General features: G+C 41.3%; 1 long non-coding RNA gene across 1 annotated transcript in view; it reads left to right on the top strand.

The window, feature by feature from the left end:
* LOC139792659 (uncharacterized) overlaps positions 1–21,529 on the top strand; it is a 103,365-nt gene that overhangs the window by 22,034 nt on the left and 59,802 nt on the right. The window contains exons 2-3 of the long non-coding RNA XR_011724336.1: positions 13,597–13,787; positions 14,500–14,565. This is a non-coding gene — a long non-coding RNA (uncharacterized lncRNA). The remainder of the gene's footprint in view (positions 1–13,596; positions 13,788–14,499; positions 14,566–21,529) is intronic.

The following is a 21,529-nucleotide window of genomic DNA, read 5'->3' as shown; positions in this document are numbered from 1 at the left end:
TGCAGGAGGATAGCAGCTGCTTTTCTTTTCTTTTTTAACAGATGGAATGATTTCTCATATAGTGTTACAGTAATGACCAACGTGACACAGAAGGAAAATTCTCTGACAATATGGTGAGCAAGATATTATTGACAGCTCCACTTGGTTGTGATTTGCAAGCTCTGTATTGTTGCTCTACTCTTTTTTTTCCTCCCCCCCTACCTCCCAAATGCTGCCTGTCTTTTATGGCACATAGAATGAGATTTCAAGCTGAATGAAACTCTGTAATTTTAAGGACTCTTAGCTAAAAGCTGTTCAAAATCTTTACTAGAATTTACACCCCATTGTAAGTTTAAAAAAGAAAAAGAAAACCAGTGCATTATAAAGGGTGGTGTGAAACTTATCCCCTACTTATTTCTTTGATGGTTACCTTGATATCTCTTGATAGTCTCTCAAGGACTGGACTTACCCAGCCCTAGCATGCAGGAGGTGCAACTAAAGAGTAGCCCAACATGAGGGCACAGCCCATCTATGTGGACCAGGGAGGAGAGTTTTTACCCTGCCCTATGACTAAAGAGTGTGCAGGAGATGGAAATAACCCACATGTAGAGGTGGTCAGAGCAAAAGCCACCCCACTTGTAGGGAAATTTAAAATCCAGTTGGAGATCCCCACCTTTTGCAAGGCGTTCTCTCTATGTCACTAAGTGCATTTAGCTGCATGCATAAGGTAAAGTGCTCTTAATATAATAAGCTTCTCTGTAATCTGTATGGGAAGTAAGTCAAAAAGCAATATATCTTTGGGATAGCTGGGGTGTTTTTCCATTCTTCCTTTGAATCCATTATGTTTGAAACCTGAAAACAAAAGAAAAGTGAATGTTTCTTAGATTGATGATAACACCGTAAAAAGTACACCAGATGTGTTAGTTTTAAGGGAACATTAAAAATAACAAAGATGGTATTTGTCTGTGAATGTTAAAGAAGTCAGACAGAATGACCAAATGGATGCAGCAACAGCATAAAGAACTGCAGAGGATATTGTGCAGGTGGGAGGACAGGTGGAGCTTGTCTATGCTGCAATCCTGACCTTCCCTGTTCCTCTCTTGAGGGGCCTATAGTCACCCTTCCTCCTTAGAAATGTGGAAAAATTCTGCTCTTGAAAATGGTTCCCTAAGAAATAGTCCCAAGGGTTGGTTTTCATGTTTGTTACCAAATGCCAGTGGCTCATACAGTCCTGTTGGACACAGTACAGTGCAAGGCACAGCCATTTCTTGATAATAGAGAGAAATATCCCTGAGAGACATTTTCCTTTCAGTCCATGAGACTTACATTTTGTGTGCCCTACACCCACAAAATGAGGCTGGTTTAATCTCTGCAGCAGATTTGTCTTTAATTTCTGGAACTGGTGGAAACTTGTGATACTATTTTTCAGAAGGTTAGTTAGAATAGGGAGAGATTAGACTGATTCTGTATTTTGCATTAACAGTCTTTTAAGATTTCTCCAAGTGAAGGGCTACCAGCCTGCTGCTCAGTGACTAATAAATTTGATTCATCCTTACTCCCCACAGGGTTATCCTCCTTCTTACTAATGTTTGACATTTTATGTTTTAATTAAAATCACCCTCCAAGCAGCAAACCACTAAGAGAATGACAGATATTCTTACTGCAACAAGATACAAGCAAAAGGGCAATTCACTAACTCTATCTTTGATAGTGTCCCTCACTTAAGCTCTGTGTGACCACCTAATTTTGTGTGTGTGTGTGTGTGCAACACAAGGCAACCCCAATCTTAACATCCCTCTATTTGGCACTGTTGAGGCCTCACCTTGAGTACTGCATTCAGTTTTGGGACCTTCACTACAAGAAGTATGTTTTCTTGCTGGAGCATGTCTGGAGAAGGGTAAAAAGCTGACAAAGGGTCTGGAGCACCAGTCTTAAGAGGAGCAGCTGAGGGACCTGGGGTTGTTTAGTCTAGAGAAGAGGAGGTTGAGGGGAGATGTTCTTATTCTTGCTTTCTCCAACTACCTAGAAAGAGGTTGTAGTGAGGGGGGGTGTGTCTCTTCTTCCACATACCCAGAGATAGGACTAGAGGAAATTGACTCAAGTTGCACCAGGGGAGGCTCAGATTGAATATTAGGAAAAAGTTTTTTTCAGAAATAGTGGTCATGCATTGAAACAGCTGCCCAGGGAGTTGATGGAGTCACCATTCCTGGAGGTGCTAAAAAAACATGGCAGTGTAGCACTTCAGGACATGGTTTACTTGGCTGCTGGTGTTGTGTTGACAGTTGGTCTTGATGATCTTAGAGGCCCTTTCCAACCTTAATGGTTCTATGATTCTATAATTTTAACCAGGGTATTTCCAGTGTCTCGAGATGCTATAATGTAGTATCTGCTTTTTAGTAGAGGCAGCCAGGATTCAGGAGCAGCAGTGTTTGCTTGATGTATGAACCCATGTATGAAGCCATGTAGCCCAAAAAAAGGAACAGAGGGCAAAGAAGAGCAAAGTAGAGCAAAGTAATGCTAAGCTGTGAAAGCAATTGCAATGAAAATACCTGAAATCACTGAGGGCCTTGTTGTATGGGATCTCCCTGAGGAGAGGAGCAGAATGAGAAAAACTGGGAAATAAACCTGGAGGACAGGTGTGGAGAAGAAGTTTGTGTAAGAACCTGTGCTAGTGAGCGTGTTAAAATATCATCACAAGAAAACAAAGAGCTGGCAACAAAGCTGATGCCAGTGGCAAATATGGAGATGTTTGGTGGGAGACAAAGCAAGAGGCTAGAGTGTGTAGGTGAAGGTGTGAGGCATGTGAAGGTAGACACCACCATTGCAATGTGCTTAGAAGGAAGAGGAGGTGATGCCACCAAAAAGGATGGATATCCTTTCCGGTGGTGACTCTGTAAAAGGTGACTTACAAAGTCCTGGAAAAATGCTTTGGTTATTTGAACAGAAAGCAGGAAAACCTAAAAATATGGCAATGTGGGTTATTTTAACTGACCTATAAATAAGACAGAGAAAGGATAATTCATGGAAGATGCCCTCTGAGGTACAGAGCTTGATGATAAGATGGTGGAGCCAAAGATTTAAGAATGGATGCAGGCTCTCTTTCATGTGATATTATGGCTGCCCTTAGGAGATGAAGTGAAATATGTGACTTATGAAGAGAAACATACCTAATAGAAAATAGTATGAATATATGGGAAAAGAGAGAAAGCTGTAAGGCAGGCAGCAAGGTTTTGTATTCATGGTTCATTTCTTCTCCTTTCTGGAACAGAAAAGTTAGAGAAACATGGTAGTTCCTCTTAAGAAGTTTTAATGATCTTCATTTCAGCATCACCAAAACCACACAACCAAGTGACACTAACTCATCTCCTGTAACTCCAGGGAGAGACCTGGTTTTGATTTGCTGGAAAAGATAGCCAAAAACCTTGTGTCATGTCCTCTTGGAAATAACAACAGAGTGAATAGAAATTGTTATAAGAAATTATGTTTGTGACTCCCTGGGACTTGGTCCTTAGGGGGGAATTTGCAAGAAATTGTAGAGCAGCCTTTTCCCATCCAAACATTTGAATTTTGCATGGAGAAAGCACTCGTATCCTGCTGGTAGAACCACATGACCTTCCTAAGGGCCATTGCTGAGCATCTCTGCACAGTTGTGATGGAAGGGATCCCGGCTGTTTTCAGAAGTAAGTTTCTTTCAAAATTGCAAGGGTGTGCAGATGCTTTGCCAGGCTTTCTAGATGCATGTACAAATATGAAAATAGGGTTTAGACACCATCTCTCAGGAAAACAGGCAAGAAGCTGTACAGATTCCTGCTTTTCCTTTGCTGTCCTTTAGATATATTGAGTCATGGGTAAGTCTACATAAGCATATGGAATGAAAGAAATCAAAACCAGCTAAATGGCCTGAATTTAAAGTGGATTGATTGAATTGCATTAAATCCCTGTGTAGATGTTCTTTTTCAGAATTAAGGTAAAGTAAGATAAGTCTCATAAAGGTCAAGTTAATTCTGAAGGAGAATACATACATAGAAATTTAATGCATTTTTAACTAATCCATTTTAGAAGTTAATTCAGATTAACCATACTCAGTGCTCCTCTCTGGGAAAGCCCTTCAAGGGAATGAGACATGGAAAAATACTAGGCTCAGAAGTGCAATGTTTTTAAACATCCAGCACTGTCAATTACAAAGCAAATAATTACAGGCACAGTGCTCCCGAACTGAATGGCTGCACACCTACCCATGCTGGTGCTATCAGAAGGGGCACGAAGACAAGAACATCCTTGCTTCCAGGAAGGTACTTTGGAGAACAGCACAGCATGCTGTTAAATTCTTGGCTAACCTGCTGCTACAAGGAATTTCGGTCATTAACGAGATGTCTGTGCTAGCAAAATGCATCCTTCTCATGACAGATTATGAGTTGATTGATACCTGTGCCTGCTCATTGCTGGTGTGCAAGGGAAGCAGGATGTGAATCTTAAAGCTTTCCCTCTTATCTGGAGCAATGTATTCTTGGGCCAAATCCTGCCTTCACTTCTATGTGTAAGCCAAACATAGCTTAGCCCTCTGTAGTCTCTTATTTAGTTTAAAAAGTCAAAATCTGGAGTTTCAGCTTTATTTATTTATTTTAAAAATACATTGCAAACAATAACTTGAAGGGAAATGGAAGATTATGCATAAATAATAAGGTGCAGAGGTGTACAGGGAAAATACAGCAGTCCATAAATATAGTTAAGAACTCAGTTCTACACTAAAAAGAAAGGATATAAAACTGTAGATGACTAAAGCAATATGTGTGCAGAGGTATAATAATCTACCATGAATTAAAATTGGGGACTAAATTGCTTTTACTACTCTGCACCTTTTTTCAAAGTATCTAGAGGCCTTCAGGTATGAGTGCTAAAATAAAAATATTATTATTATGGATTTTGGGGGGCAGATGAGTTGGAACTCAAGGATGTCCCCTGTGCCTTAACTCTATTTCATGTGGTTAAATGCACTGTGCCAAATTTATCCCTGGCCTGATATATTTACTGTTGAAAGCACTTTAGCAAAGTGCGTATTAAAGCTATATCTAAGGAAGCATTGAATTCTGATCAGGCATTCAAAGCAAGGCAATAAAATCCAAGATGTTCTCTCAGGTCAGTTTAGTTTTGGGTGAGGGGAGCGATTGCTCAGCCGCATCAGTCCGGTGAATCTGAAACAACAGCGCGTGAAAAATACAGTGGCAAAATAATGTCCCCGTGTGGGACAAGTCCTAATGCTAATTGCTGGCTAAGCTGTTTCTCTATTTTTATTCATGGATTTTACCCTAATTTTTTCACTGGTTACTATTCTTCCCCAGTGACACCTAACGTAACTTTTCTCCCTGTGTCGCAGGGAAATTGGAGGGCAATGCCTTTGCTGCATTACGAACTTCATGTAAGAAAATTATTCATAGTGCCTACTTGCAGTAGCCTGCAAAGCAGTCATGATTTCCATGCTGACTGTGAAGAAGATGGGACTGAACCTTGGAAAATGACACCAGGACTGCAGGACCTTTGCTGGGTTTGCAGCCCAAGAGGCACTCTGAGCACATGTATAGAAGCAGCTGTGTTTTGCTACTGCCAATGACCAAGCTGACTTAGGTGATACTATGATTTCATGATTCTATGATACTTCAGTAGTGAGGGAACTCACATTTAGTAATGAGGTCACTGGTGCTGCTGAGGCACAAATGCCAGCACCACAAGTGTCAAATAGGCAAGATCTGTGATTTCTTCGTCTATTTTTGATTTGTCTCCTGCTTGCCGTGGAGTATTGGGAGCTTTGTGAAGAACCTGCATGCCTTTAAGGAGATGCAACAGATATTTAGGAAAGGTATACAGGAGAGAAGAGAACAACTCAAATTTTTTATAATATACTTGGTGTACATTCAAGCTATTTTTAGAGGGTCTGGTAACTCCTGCATCCAAAACAGACAGTTAAAACTTGTGTGTCAGAGCTGACATTCTCCATAGCTTTACTTCTAGAGCAGCATCCTGGTCCAGCTGCATTGTCCTCCTTTCTTAGATCATATCCAGAGCCTCCTTTGGCAAGGCTGCACCTACATGAAAGCAGTGATGTCTGTGGAACAGGGTCACATTTGGAAAAAGAAAGAGGGCCATTGGAGAAGTGTTTGAAATGCCTCTCCAAAGAAGGTAAAAGCTACAGTCAGTCCATGGCAACGAGTTACAGGAGAGCAGCTGAGGGATTGATACTGAGGCTGGATAGTATCTGGACATATCTTGTGTATTTTTGCAACCATGTTTTTAACTTGTCATTGCAGAATCTTGTGTGGCCACATATGCAAAATCCCAGCTTATGAGACAAGGAGGAAAAGGAACCAGTGAACACCCAAGCTCACAACACTGTTAGCAGTGATTGTGCTTGTATATGCAAAGTAGAAATACACCTGAATCAGTTAATTTTCAGTTTCTCAGCTGCAATTCAAAGCTTTTTTCCTGCAAATTGCTCTGTTTGGCTGATAGAACAGAGCTGGCACACTGGGGCTCAGTATAGCATTTGTTTAGCACTTGTGCAAGCAGCTTCTTTAGCGTGCACAGACTGCATGGTACAGCACAAACCTTCATACCTGAGAGGAAGAGAATGTGGCACAGGGGTGAGTCCATGGCACTGAAATCAGCACTTCTGAGTATCCAGAGAAAGAAATGATCAGGGACAGAGATGGAAACAGGGTTACCATAATGAAGTTACAGCATAGAAATTCTGCAAAGAGACTGAGCTAGTCTTTGGCGGGTGGCAGAGTTGGAAGAGGTCATGCTCCCAGACTTTTCATTCCCTGGAGGCATAGGGAGCCTCACACAGTCACTTTGATGCTTCTTCCTATTTTTGTCCCCTTTATTTAAGTACTACGCTCTGCAAAGAAGCTCCTGTCTGCTATAGCAAGGCCTGAGTGTGAGAGCTAAAAGCTGTGTGGAGTTAATAATAGTGCACATATGAAAAGGTATCTTTTTTCCTGGAGGCTCTTGGGTGCATAAGCACATAGCACTTGTCTTTTGCTTTATTATTTCTATTTCTGTCAGTTACAAATATCCTTACTAGCTGCTGTGCAAGCAGCTTGTACCTCATGTGGCTCAAGCTTGGTATCCTCCACATCTCTGTGGAGACAGGCTCTTGACCTCAGCACAGAGCCTGTGTTTTTATGGGCAAAACCCACTTTGATGTGCAAAGGGCATGAGGGAAATCTCAGTTTTCTGTTTCTTTCAAAGAGCAGAAAGCATCCAAGCTAAAAGTATTGAGGCATTTTCAGAAGTACATGGACGTTTTTGGGATGGCTGCTGTGTCTTCTGGGAGAGTTTTGAGTCCCATTGATGATGTCCTGCTGCACTACTTCAATGCAAGATGCTTGGCAGTAGTCAGGTCACTTCTAGTGAGACCAAGGGAGGGATGCTGCTGATTTTAAGGCCACATGGTTGCAGACCAGAGCAGCTGTGCAAATTGCTCTGAGGGATCTTTTTCTTTGGTTTTGGTTTTGTTACAAGTGTGCAAGTGAGGCCACCCTTGCAGGAACCCAATTTAAGCCCCCTCATTCTTCAAGCCCAGAAAAGTATTTTTTTTATATCCCTTTTTAACCATTAGAGCATGTTGTTTCCTAAACAGGTGTGGGTGGGGGAAAGGGACTGTCTGCATTTTACCTGAGTAACATTGCAATTTAGTTAAAATTGTGAATCAAGCAACTGGAACAAGAGAAGATAAAAACAAAACCCGAATTTTCTGTGCAAAAATCAGTGATGCAAGAAGAGCAACTGTCCATCAGATGGGTGCCTCAGCAAATTCTCTCTTCAGAGATGCAAACAGTATCACTACCTTGTTCCCTGGAGAAAGTGCTCCCAAAAGTGGGGAGAGGCAGACTGGGAGCAGGCTGCCCTCATGAACCAGTTTGAGACCTGGCCTTGTCTACACATTGGTGCCATGCTGGCTGGTACAAGGGAGGAGTGGGTCAAAATGCAATGTTGCTGCCAGTGCTGAGGGCTCTCTGTGCCTCTGCTGTTCCTGTTCTGCCATCTCCAGTGATGGAGGAGCCAGGACTGCCTCCTTACATCGTGGGAAGTGCAGGGACAGCTCAGGCCAGAAAGGCTCAGGCATATCATGCTGCAAGAGAGGACTGTTGAAATAAACCCTGCAAATGGTTTTCCAGGAACCCACTGCCTGTCCAGAAGTTCTACCAGCCTGTGCAAACCCTTCCGTGCCATCCTCATGGTCATGTTCTCCAAAGACAGAGACATCAATAGCTCATATCTGGGGTCAAGAGCTTTTTCCTTTTGGTTGCTCATGCCATTGAAGCCTAACTTTCTGCACTCATTTCTGTTCCATATTAGAGCAAGTTACACTTTGTCCATTGCATGGGCAGATTGTGAAGATGGTAAGGTACTTCCTTGCACCTTACTGGAAAGTAAGTCCTGCAGGCATCTTGTTCTACACAACCTTATGTCTCATGATGGATTTGAGGCACTGGGAGCTGCCAGTGACTTTTCCAGGTCAGGGCCTACAGATATTTGCATGGAGGAGAACTGCAGTAGTGGGGCTGACAGAGCTTGTACACAGAGCTAGGAAACAGATGCCAGAAAGAAAGAAGAAAAAGTAATTCCACCTCATTTTTGTTGTTGCTACCCTCTCTGTTGATGCCCAGGGTGCCCTCCTGGGTCATGGCAGCCTCTGTGGACTGAAGGGAGTGTGGAGGGCTGGCTGGATCGGGGAGTGTGCTTGCAGAAGTTTAAATTTGTCAGAGGAAAGTGAAGAAGCATGGGATCCGAGAACACTGGGTGCTGCCACATAAGCACCATAGCCCCAAGTCTAATGGGTAATAGAGTCATTAATTCTGCTGATTAACTTGGCCTTGGGGTTCATGGAAATGACATCCACCTCCTTTATTTTTTCTTTCTCTCTCTCTCTTTTCTTTTTTTTTTTTCTTTTCTTTTTCTTTTTTTTTTTTTTTAAGCTCAAACTGTGGAACAAGGGAGCATAAAAAAACAAGCTAATTAGAGAGAAACCAGGAGAAAAGAAGCAGGGAGAAAAGAGAGACAGTCTGAGCATTAATGAGACTGATTTGGGAAGAGGATGTGACAAGCTCTTCAAAAGCATTATTGTCAAATGTGTCACTGTTTCATAGATGGCTAGCACTACCTTTGAGCTTCACGCTGATAGTTAATGATTTGAAACTATAAAAAGATTGAAAAGGTAAAAGGGAAAATGGCAGACTCGACTGGATTTTAATGAGAACCTCCCCCTCCCTCCTCCTTTTCTCTTTTTCAGTGTGAAGCAGCCTTGAAAAGTAGAAAAAAAGTTCACTTTCTCCCTGCCCACTTGCTCTCTCAAGGCAAAAATTGTTTACAAAGCAGGAGGAGCACAGAGGTCTCTCCATCTTGCTCTGGCCACCATCCATCTCCTCTTCACCAGACCATCGGCTGTCAAGTGGTGGCCGGGCTGGGGCTGTGCAGACAGAGGTCTGACAAAAATAAGCTGAGATTGATGGAGGAGACAGCTATAGCTCTTGTTTGTTTTTTTGTGACGTGCTGAGCAGAAGCAGTCTTCACACTGTGAAATGTAACAAAGAAATCTAAAGTGATTACACAGGTTCATTTGTCAGTATCACTGCTCCAGCTATTGCTGTGTGCGACAATGAGATGACAAGGCATTTATTGCTGATGGTTGGTTATTAGCTGCATTATAGGAAACATTAGCACAGTCTAGGATACATAGACCAGGGAGACAATAGCTTTCTGGGCTCGAAACTCAGCAGGGTAGCCTTGTCATTATATTTGGTAGTACCAATTTATTTTTTTTTTTTTTAATAAATAGAAAGGAAACTTTGAAAACTAAATCTGTAACCCTGAGTTTACCTTAAGACTGATCAGTGTGTTTTCTTCAGATGCTACATTTTGTGTTAGAAAGTCTAGGCAGCCCAGCAGGCCAACTAATCTCCTACAAGCAAAGATTCATCAGAAATACCTAATGATACATGGGCTTCTGGCTGATCCCATTACTGCCTTTCATCCCTGACCTCCTTGGCACCCCTGCTGTTGCTGCTGGGGTGGACCAGGTTCTTCTCAACCAAGTCACCTGTGAACATATAGGGAAAAAAGGCAAGAGGCATCTGTAGTCTTGTATTATGATCTTTGTCCTGCTATTCAAATCTTTCTGAAATCCACTCATTTTTTTGCTTGCCTGGGTCCTTCAGAATTGGATCTTGGTAGCTCTGCCATTCTTCCAAGTGGTTCTGTAGAAGTCACTGGAAGTATCTGACAGTGAGCGCTAAGTGAGGAAAGTAAAGTTTGGCATCCCTGGGACGAGACTGGATGACTGCCATGTGTATTAAACTGTAAAAGAACATGCTTGTCCTGTGGCAAAAGCTGTATTTGCACAGTGATGTAAAGCCAGCCCTCAGTTCTGGGGGTGAAGTGCCTACTTCTTGCAGCCTTTCACTTCTGAGCTTTGCAGTAAAAACAGAAATTCTGGTGGTGGCTCCTTCTTTTCAAAGGAGGTTTTTATTATCTAATTCATTTTTATATTAACTCAGTCAGTGAGCAATATATTCCCTATTTCATTTTTTCTCACTCTTTGCTTCAGTTTATTTTGTGCTACCCTCAGATTTCCAGAATGCCCCAGATTTTGGCACTGACAGCACTTAAATAAACTGTAGCAGTTGTCCTGGGAAAGTTGGAGGTTTTGACAGCTGCATGAGGGATCATGGGACTTCAGCCCATAAAATACCAGTGCGAGGGGAATTACAATGTTTTAAAAAACACTATCACTTGATAACATTTTAAATAGCAACAGGAGCTGGATTTTAACAGATTCAGGTCAAAGCCAAGTATCTTTGAATGCAAAAGTGAAATTCTGCTAGAATTCCTTCATTGCCAGATCTAGGTGAATAAGATGGGTAATTTTGTTTATTTGTTATTTATATTTAATGCCATGAAATTTGCCATATTCTTTGCCCTCTAAGCTGACTGTATAGTACTGAATATAATCGAAACTCTTTGTTCTGGATTAATGGGCAATAGTGGTAAACGGAAAAGATTCAGTCAGGCAAACACTCTTAATATTCATAAATCAGGCTGTAGATTATGTAGCATTTTTGAGGTTAAATAAAAATAATCGTACTTTTCATTTAAACTGCATTTACCAAATATATGTGAGAAAATTACTACTGTCAACTTCCTTACATTTACTGAGTAAGGCAATTCTGCCCTCCACTTCGACACACACTGAGCCAGATCTTCCTCTGCCCCAGCAATTAATTTTGCTCTAAACTACCAAAACAATAATGTTTCCTCCAGTTTCTACTAATTGTGCCCTTTTCTCATTATTTCTGCTACAGCGTTAATTTTGTCTTTTCTTAAATTCCAGCTTCCTGAAACTCTATGATTTCAGTGAAATGAAAAAATCAAGGGACCTGACGGCACTGTGAATAACCTGAGTTTCAATAAAAGATGTGCCTGCTGACCTAGGGTCCCTTGAAAACAAATATCCTCTGCAAGATGGACACAAAGCAACACCTGTCATCCAGCTTCCAAATGAGGATATAAAAAACATATTCAAGAGTTTAATTAAATAATTCAAATATTAATAATATCATAATAATTACAAATTCATGCCCTTCTACTTATGAGAGATTTTGATCTAGAATAATAGGTCTAAATATATGGTGGCAATCCTGAACCAAATAAGGATGAGGTATCTCTTGAGGCCATAAAACTTGAAACTTATCACAAAAGAGGCATCTAAGCTCTCAGAAAAGAAAGCAATCTCTGTTTGAGAGCACACGGGCATTTCTGACAAGTATGGTCTGATGAATCAGCATTTCAGCAAATGAGTTAATGCAGCATTTGGCAGCTAAACTAAAAAAAAAAAAAAAGAAAAAAGGAAAGAAGCCTTTGGCATAAACTTTGCTTCTGAGATATATGCAGTGTATCTTTGAGGAGTGTGAAGGTTTTTGAAGTTATAAAGGAGGATGTTTAAATTTGGGGCAGGTTCATTAAGGAATATGGTTTGAAAACATAGGTTTTTTTTCCCTCAGGCTTTACACTGTGCTTCACACTAAACTTGGCAAAGTCAAAAAACAATCCAAGTGAAGGTATCTGTATTGTAAAATGAAGTGCAGCAAATACTCTTTGGATGGCTCAGATCAGATAAGGGCTGCACCAACCACATACCCACCCCACAGTGTAAATTAGAGCCAAAGGCATTAAGGGATATGCTAAAATCACATCAAAATTTATTTTAAATCCTCCTGCAATCAAAAAGCCCAAACCTTTCAATTCGTTAGCTGTTAAATATCGATCGTTGCCAATGGAGTTTTGTTGTCTAAGATGAAAATAGTGGAAAATGACATAAACAAGTAGTCAGCAACCCCACACACTGGTCCCATCTTTTTTATCACAGCCCTTTCACTCCTCCAGGGGAACATCTTGGTCTTTGTAAAGGCTGAGCCTGGCTTCTGCTTTCTCTTCTCACTGTTTTCATAAGGAATATTATGTCTTGTTTTCAATATACTGTTTAAGCAGGAAGATCAATGATTGCATTTCAACCAGGACTGAAACATTAAACTAAAACTTGCACTCAGATCTACAGGAATTTATCCACCAGAAAGCAGCAAGTAACTGATGACACACTGATAGAAAATTGATTTTTTTAAAAAATTGTTCTTCTCCCTGTATGATGCCAGCTTTGCAAAGAGTGAAGTATTGACCAGGTCTCCATTACAAACAAGACCCAGGCATTTCAGACAAAGCTTTTTATTGTTGCTGTTAGTTACTGTTTGTGTTGTGATTGAGCATCTGAAGGCCTAGTGAAACCAGGTCACTGATGAAAGAGTCACAACACACATTAAGAATTCATGGCTTAAATGCACAAAAGAGCCAGAAGAAAGAGACATATTATAAAAGCAAAACAGTGAACTACTACTATATTGAAAACTGCAGTAGGGTCCTGGTAGTAACCCCTGCCTAAGCCAGTTGGGCTGTGGGAGCCAGTTTAACTTCTCTGCCCAGCACTGGGCTAGAAAACATGGTTGAGTGGCTTGGAGGTGGCACAGCATCCTTTAGTGTGGTGCTATGTGTGTGTTCTGAAACTCTGAAACACCTGCAGCAAACCAACCACACAAGGTCTACCTCCTTCCCCCAGGCTGCATTTTCTTTTCTTTATGCGTGTGCAGAAAATCCTGATGGAGAAAGTTAAAGTAACAAACAAACATTCAAACTTGACCCTGAATGTCTGTGACTGGTTGATGAGAATAAAATTCATTGCAGCAGTGTTTCTAAGGATGACCCATGGAATTTTGCTTTTAAAGGTTAGATGCTAATAAACACTGATTTGCTGCTTGTAGGAAGGAATGTTTAGCTGTAAGGTCACTTTGTTTTCACACTCTGGGAAATGTTACCTCCACTCTTCACAGGGAATGTAAATCAAGTAAAAAAAACACCCAGCAGGGTTATCAGGGTAACACTAAATCAACACCAGCTGCAACTGCTAGGGGTGAATATAAAATTTACAGTGAGGCATATGTCTATTGCTGCTGAGCAATTAAGTCTTTTCAATTAAAACATGCAAAGACTGAGATGATTTTTTTTTTCTTTCAGTGGTCTAAAGGAAAGCAAGCTTGTAGACCAAATTCATCCAGGTTTTCTGTTCTGTGTTCATGATATCTCTAAATCAAGACTACATTGCAGCCTGGAAGAGGATAGGGAGGAGAGCAAACCTTCAGCAGTTTTAAAAACTGCTGACTAAAATCTGCATTTATCATCTTGTTATTGAAAAGTATAAGTAAAAGGTAAGAGAAAATTGTGTCTGATATTGGATGTTCAGTTGACAGACAGCTCATTGTAACAGATGTGGCTCCTTTTAAATAGCACAGTAAATGAGATCCCAGAAAGACAAGGACAAAGGCTAGGAGAGAGCACTTAGACTAATTAGACAGAGAAATCCATTTCCTTTTTCACTGAATGCTGTTCTAAATGTGCAGAGATTTCCAAGTTATGAAGCACAAGCAAGGATGGAGACTACAGCTATCAGTTCATAATCTGCAAGGCAGGGAATAACAATGGTCCTCATTTTTCAAGTGCTGATCTTCAGTAGTTTGTTAAACCTGCACATCATCTCTTCACTAAAGTACCTGCAGATTAATGGCACGGCGAGAAAGCTTTTCATCCAAGGGGGAGGAAGGGGGCACCATAAAGGCAGTCAAAGAATGGCTTCAAATTTTGTTCTATTTTAGAAATTCACTAAGTGAAGGAGAGGTAACTCAGTTTTTTTACTTATCCCAAAGTTACAGGAGAAATAGGAATCAAGGTAAAAGACATAGAAATAGTACTCTGGTTTCTATAGCAATCAACACTCCAGGATGTATGTGCCTTTTTTTCTGTGCTTTATGTTGCCTGGAAGATACTAAAGGCAAGATTCCTCTTACTTAGCTTCAGCTCTTTCACTGTCTGTCATTCATATATTATTACCCCTATTAATGTACATAAACTGACTTTTTCCAGGATATTCACGCAGCTAACTCTGGGAGAGAAAAAGGCATCTCCAAAGTTTGTTTTATCTTGTCCAAGGTATGTGTGAGACTGGCAGCTCGATGGTAAATCTCTCAAGCAATTGCTTCCCACTGACTACAGAGGGCTCCCAGTTCAGGTTAGCAGATGTGCTTCTGGACAGATAGATGATACGAGAAGGGATTCTGCAGTTACCACCACCAATCTCAGAAAATTTATCACCAGAAATCTGTGCACTTGCTTAATTTTTTTCTCTTTAGCTGTTCTACCCAAGATGGAAAAAGGGGAATCAAGGAGGGGAAGCTCAAGTAAATGGAGAGCATGACTGATTTTTGTTGCTCCTTTTTGAGCTGAGCAGGCAACCAAAGTTTAGTGCCATAGGCATCATGTGGAGTAACTAACGATTAAGTAGGGCATCTTTGGTGCAATTTTTTTTTTTTTTTTTTTAGCAGAAACAGTTCTACTTTCTTGAATCCTGGGGGAACCAGGTAAGTGGAAATGAATGGAAAATATTTCTCAGCTGCCCCCTCTACATCTGTTCTACCAGCATTTTCCCTTTATTTGCAGTAATGTTAAGGTGCTTCTGCAGACCTTGTCTTTGCCAGTGTATTTTGGTATGACTTTTTGCATCTCAGCAATTAGTAGTATGCAGTAGCAGTGAAGATAGGACAATGAGGTTTTTAGAGAGCAATAAGAACCTAAGTGTGGATCTAATCTGTGAAGCCATATTTAGTGTGGTTGCTGTCACATATTATAGCTTGAGTTGCAATGCATTTTCACTGCTGTTGCCCATGCCATCTGCATTGACCAGAATGCATAATGTTAATTATGTTAGTGAAAGACTAACTAAAAAGTCTGGCAAGAGAGTGTAGCGAGAAGTAGAAAGTAATTGTTCTGTCCAAGGGAAAAAGCCTGGACTGTTTCTCACCTCCCTTTTCTTAGTCAGTGTCTCTACAGAAGAATAGGAGTGGGAGCAGGAAACGAAGAACCCTGCTCCTTCCTTCATCTCCAAATAGAGGAAGAAAGTGTAGTATAGAAACATGGTTTTAGGAAGGATTTGGTACTTCTGGGCTGTGCTCCTTAGAAGTAAAGGATCTTTAATCTGTTTGAGGGGAAAACCAAAGCCTTTTGCCAGTATGTCAACAGGCAGCTTTCTGGATAGTCTGAAGAGTAATGCAGTGTCTTAGTAACATAGGAGCCAAACAAATGTGGTTTTTTTGAGCGTAAGATCTGCCAGACTCTTGCCAGTGGTGCTTAGCAGGCAAATTGCTCAACAATTACAGGAGGGGTTCTGCAACTGGGATCTGTGCAGGTGCAGGTTCCTGGTGATAGGCCAGGATGATTTTGCAATGCCACTGGCTAGAACTATTTTTAAAGGAAAACCACACTGGAGCTGTATATGAGTTGTTCCTGTGTGTGTGTGCCTACATATTTACATACACATACCTTTAAGTGTGTGTGCTCATGCTTGAACATAGGTAGGAATGCATTTGTGCTGTGCATTGGCATTATTTGCAGCAGCATAAAGGTGTTGCCAGCATTGCTGGTGATGAATTAACCCCAATGGGCTGAGTTTAGTTCAATGACTCTGAAACAAAACAAAGCCACCCTCAGCATGGAAGATTAACAGCACATGGCATGGTGAAATAATGGACTTTAGAGCCACAACAAAGTTGTTTTGTGTTTTCAAACAGCATGGGATAATGTGAGCACAAAAGCGTATTGCAAGCGTAAGCTGGGCATGGGTCAAGATAACAATCTCAGCTGGATTTCGCCCTGCATCTGGACGGGACGTTGTGCACACAGGGCAGTATTTTCCAGACTTAGCAGCTTGTGGACTTCATTTGCTTACGCAGCCTCAGAATAGGAAATGCACAGTTATTTATCTGCGATTTTTATCAGACTGCCTTAACTGAAATGCTCAGAGAACTAGCTGCAGAATAAATTTTGGTGACAGATGTCCTGTGCTTTGCTGTTATGTAAAAAGCCACCTTACCTTCTCTGTCAGCTGTAGTATCTGACTATAATTAGAAGAAATAATATCTTGCAAATAATTGGCTATGCACATTGTGATTAATTTCCTGAAACAATTCCACTCTTGTGTCATTTCTCAACCTCCCTGTGATTTCTTAATTTTCTCATTTGGGAAGAACTTCTGGTTAATTAGACTCCAAAATCTTGCAAACTGCTCTGTAAATACATGCAGTAGGGTTTATTTCCTTACAGTTGTGAGATACCACTAGAAGAAGTACATGATATCTTCAATATGTGTCCCATAAGTCACATATCCCCATTGCTACTGAAAGTGGGGGAAAAAAATACAATAGAGCACCTTTCTTAAAAGTTTAATTATCATACGAATAATGTATCGTGACTGAACTAGTTCATGAGCACTGTAAGCCTGCTTTGCTGTGGTTAAGGTGAAGGTTTCACAGGTTATGGCTGTGAAATATGTTTTTGGTGAGATAAAATGTTTTGAACTGTGAAGCTTGTTCAACAAATTCTGGCTTTGTCAAATGCATTTAATTTCATTTTAAAAAACTTTACCTGAATTCCCAGAATATAATTTTCAGAATGATGAGTTTGATAGTGCTGTCAGGCAGTGACAGTTGTCTTTTCCAAAACCTAAAATCAAAACAAACAGAAAAAACCCCTACACTTTAAGAAAGGTTTTATTCCCAGACGTGAGTCCAGCTGAAAGACAGGAAAACAGTGCTGAGAAAACCAAGGAAATAATTTCCCAATCTTTCCTAGGGAAAGATTGCTACTGCTGCGATAGCATCTGCACGTGTTACTTTGGCAGGCACAGTGCCCGAGGGGCTGACAGTCGCCTCCAGTGGGTCCACAGGTGTGTGAGCTCAAGAGTAGCTCCAGATCCATGCCAGGCACCCCTGTGCCCTGCCTGGCTGTGCCGTGGGCTCTGCTGGGGCAGGGGAGTGAGTGTCAGCATCTCCAGGTGCCAGCGTTGTTGTTCCTGTGCCTGCTGCTAGCAACAGGCACCGGCACGCCGTGACGGCAGCAGCCTAATGAGCACCAGAATTAGGGCAGAGTTTCGGATGGAGAGATGACTTTTTGCAGTGTTGTAGAGATGAGAAAATATTAAACATCCAGTATTTCCCTGGAGAAAGAACAGATTTAATTCTTTTTACTTTTTCTTCCAGCAATCCCTTTGGAGCACACAGTAGTAATGGTAAACTGTGTCAAATGTGCTCTCACGCTTGAGCCCCAATGCAGCATTTACCAGAAGCATATGTTCTACTGATTATCTTTCCTTATAAAGGTCTTGAAGGAGACCTCTATGCTCCACCAACATCTTGGGAAAGATACAGTAGACTATAATGCAAGTCACACATCATAAACATTAGATCAAAACATAGGATGAAGTCCCAGCCCTTTTGAAATGCTTTTAAAATACTTTACTGATTTGAAAGAGGATGAGACTTTCCCACCATATATTGTGAAAATGAGCCAGACTTGACTTTAATCTCACCATTTGTATTATTGAGCGTGGGTTCTTCTCAACCCAGTCTCCAATTATTTTCTGTGTGAGTTCATCCTCCTCTAGAGAGAATGCAGAGTTTTCACTCCAGCACTGACCTGGGGTTGAACGCACCATGACAAAAATGTGCTGGGCATCAGGGTTTCCCTGTCCACCTGCATAGCTGTCAGGAGACAGAGCCTGCAGGGGAACCTGGGATATCGACCAGGAGGGCAGTGAGGTGGGAGGCTGAGCCTCCCTTGCTGTTCCTGGGGTGATGAGAGGGATGCACACGTGTGCACAGGAAGAAGCTGCACCAGGGCTCTCTCTTTCTTGCAGGCTTCAATGCAGGGAATGGGCTGACTCCCTGGCAAGTCTGGCAGGCATCATGCTCAGCAGCACTCTGAGGAGTGTAGATCTGTGGTGCTGCATTCCACAGTCACTTTTTGCTTGTAGGAGGCAGCACCAAGAGCAAAAAAAAAAAAAATCCTTTCTCCTTCAGACCACTCTCAACCACTAGCACATTGGTGTCTTGGGCCATTTCATAGTGTATGTTCCTCTACACTTCATATACCTTTCTTCACTTTTCCTCCGTGCCGCTGCATATTGATCTGTCTGTTGCATTCCTTGTAAGATATGGTGAAATGCTTCTGATATAATCCCAAATCCCACTGGCTACATATTTAGAGTCTTGCCTTCCTGCCCATCTCCCACTCCAGATTTGCTGTCCCATCCACTGGCAGGCTCAGCCAAGGGATGGTGTTGCCCACCATGGAGAGGCTTTGCTGCCTTCGTGGCAGCACGAAGCAGCCCCAGGAGCCCCAGGTGATGCTGGTCCATCTGAGTGTGCAGAAAGTAGAATTGCCACTGCCTCCTGCTGCTGCTGTGATAGATAGTACCACAAAGTGGATGTGATGTGGTTATTAGGCTGTGATTCGGTTCATACTGAGTGGTATTGATTGGTGTTGGTTCAACGCTTGCTAGATATTTTATCAATTGACCTTCTATATTGTATTCCTGCTCTGCTTCTTTTATTCCTAATTCAACTATGTCTCCACTTTTTGTGGCTCTTAATCTTTCTGTAGTTGTCAGTATTTCTTTAGTATTCTGTTACACAGAAAAGCTTTCTCTAGTGGAGCTATGCTTTCCTTCCTTTGCTTCCCTTCCCCTTGTTTGCTTTTATAAATCTTTGTTAAGAGACCCACCTGCTCTTTCCAGATACACCAATTCAATTAAGAGATTCATCTTCTAAAATATTTTTGCCCTCAGCAGAAGGAAGAAATCTAAATGCAGGTGTTTTGCAGTAAAACTTAAGGGTGAAGAAACTGGTTTTATAGCAGATCTTGTCAAATAGGATTTACAGAACCTGATAACATAATACAGTTCAGTAAGATAATGCCTTCATCAACTGTTCTCCTGGCCATCTATTGAGCCTCACAGTTACACCAGCTGAAGATCCAGAAGTCTATTTCCAAGATGTTGTTTGCAAATATGCACTATTGTAGCTAAGTGCATTTATTTGGGTGGAGTTCACTGCAGTTATTAATTTTGGACTTGAGCTAAAATACTTGCCTTGATGAATGCAGCTGTCTATATGCCAAAATTTAGTCTTGAAAGAAGTGCATTTCTGGCTCACAGCTCCCTGTTCAGCCAAGGAGCATGCTGCAGACCCCTGACATACAGATCTGCTGCATCAAATAAAGAGACTTGGATTGCAAGAAATTCAGCACAGGAAAAAAAGACAAGTTTGTGCCAGTCAGAAAAGTAAAAGATAAATAATATGCTGTTAACTCACAGTGTATTCAAACTTTACCTTCATCAAGGGGATGCGGAATGCCAGAAGGAAGGACATGGTCATACATACATATGGCTTTTTTTTGTTGGAAGGAAAAAATCTGTCTAATAGTAAATGTGAATTCACAGATATATGAATTAGGAAAATTTAAAGATCACAGATTTGTATGCCTGGCTGTGCTATATCCTTTGTCTGAAATTGAAACTCACAGCCCATAAAAGTGTGGTGGATGTCAAAAAGGGGACAGGAATTTCAAAATATATATTATGGAACTGTGATAAGGTGCCAGCTCTACATAAATTCCCTCTCATCAATAGTGCACAAGTGCCTGTTCTCTGTGCAGTTTCATCTGATGTTCTCTTTAATGGTCTAGATTATAGGAGGCTTTGTAATTCTGAAGATAAATAATTCTAAGATTGTGAGCACAGTAGAGGAAAGAATTAGAATTAAGTGATTCTGACAAATTGGTGAAATTCACTAAAATTAGCAAGTAATTTCACTGTGCCTCATGCAAGGTGGTGGGCAAGAACTCATCCATGAAATATAGGATGAGAAACTGTCATTTTTTTTTCTGGGGAGGGTCTTGGAAGTATGCTGGATCACAAGTCAACCAGGTGATAGCAAAGTCAGCCTGTTGTGAAATAGAGCAAGTCCATCCTGAGATGTGTAAACAACAAAGACATGAAATAATCCTTCCACTGGTAAAGCTATTTCTTGTCCAATATCAGGCACTGTGCTTCCAGAAAGCCATAGATCACTTAGAGAGGATGGAGTAAAGCAAGATTAAGATACCTAGAAAATATGACCTAAGCACATAGTCTAAGAAGAAAAAAAAGCAAAAATTCAGGTTATTTACCCTGACGAAGGGCAGATGTTTGGGGTAAATGGGACAGAATAGCACTTTTCAAATGAAAAGAGAAGGGAATAATCTGTTTTCTATATCTATGACAAGCAGAGCAAGAAGTAGTGGTCATAAAATGCAGAGAGATGGATCCAGGTGATAAAGCAAGGAAAAAAATGTGGATGGTGAAGAACAGGACAAGAATGTCTGTGGAGATAGGGATCCATCCTCCTTGATGAGGTGTCTTTCACAAGAGAGGAGGCAAGCATCCACTAGGAACAGCACTGAGATACAGCTGAGGCTACCCTGGGACATCTCAAGGTGTTTTCCAGCTCTGCCTCCAGTGATTCTACAGTACCTGTGTCATGGAACCTGCAGAGAAGATGTTATACCTGCAGGAAGCATGGGAAAGTTAGCTCATAATCTGGTCATGCAGCACTATATCTGCATTAACGCTGATCAGAGTTTTGCAACTTGCAACCAGTGGGCTCAGCACCCCAGTGTTTATCTTGGCAGCGCAGAAGTGCACTTTGTTGGTGTGTTTAGTGCTGATTTAAAAATAATAATAATTTTAAAAAAAATTAAAAATCCCACAATCATTGGGATGCCCTTGAGTCTACTGGGATTTTCCAGAGCTTTTTGCATGTGCAATGCTCTTGCACTGTCCTAAGGAGCCCTCTTCCTAGTGCTGCTTTTCCCACAGATCCCCCTCAGAGCAGGTAAACTGTATGACTCTGTATGCTGTATCTGATACTGTCATTTTCTGGGTGATGGGCTCACCATCTCGATGTGCAAACAGACATTCTTTTTAGAGCTAGCTGTACCACAGTAAAATGTTGCTCCTGCCCCTTTCCTGCCCACACCCCCATTAGGTGGCTTCAGGAGAGCCAATACAAGGGACCTGTCTTTG

Source organism: Heliangelus exortis, chromosome 2 (assembly GCF_036169615.1).
Source record: "Heliangelus exortis chromosome 2, bHelExo1.hap1, whole genome shotgun sequence".
NCBI lineage: Eukaryota > Metazoa > Chordata > Aves > Apodiformes > Trochilidae > Heliangelus > Heliangelus exortis.
Note: the sequence above shows the minus strand (reverse complement) of the source record. Positions and strands in the feature narration are given on the sequence as shown.